Below are 601 nucleotides of genomic sequence, written 5' to 3'. Positions count from 1 at the left end.
TCTCGCACGGAATGGAGGCCCCCAAGGCTCTGCCAAAGAGGTGGAGATGAGTTGAATGAACTGAGTTGAATTAAAGTGTAGAATAAAGTAGCGATGATATATAATATACAACTATGTTATTGAATTGGGGTGTAAGAAAAATATAAAAAGCAAAGGGAGCCACAGAATTTAGCTGCAGTATAATAGGAGATAAAAAATAAATGAATTCGTTACACTGAGGTATACAAGAAGATGAAAGTAAAGTGAATTCGTTCCGTTTCTGTATTTCTCTCTAGCGTTGCTGTTTCGGTGAGCGCGGCATTGAAACAGGAAACTCTTAATTTTTTGCTTAAAATATGAATTTCGTGGTTTTTTTTTTGGCTTAATATAAATATAATTTATTTACGAGTTTCACGGCATATATTATTTATAATATTCGTCAGGTTTCCACCGCTTTCCGGCTTGCTTTCGTTTTCGTTTCTGTATACCTCTGGGGTGTATGCGCAGCTCTACTTGAACTTTCTGTTCAGTGGTTGCTTGTTCATATCATTAAAAAAAAAAACACAAATGTTTTAATTTTTGTTTATATTTTCTGCAGAAGATATAATAAATTCTGCAGAGA

This window comes from Eimeria mitis, genomic scaffold (genome assembly GCF_000499745.2).
Source record: "Eimeria mitis Houghton genomic scaffold, Emh_scaff5442, whole genome shotgun sequence".
In the NCBI taxonomy this organism is placed as follows: domain Eukaryota; phylum Apicomplexa; class Conoidasida; order Eucoccidiorida; family Eimeriidae; genus Eimeria; species Eimeria mitis.
Note: the sequence above shows the minus strand (reverse complement) of the source record.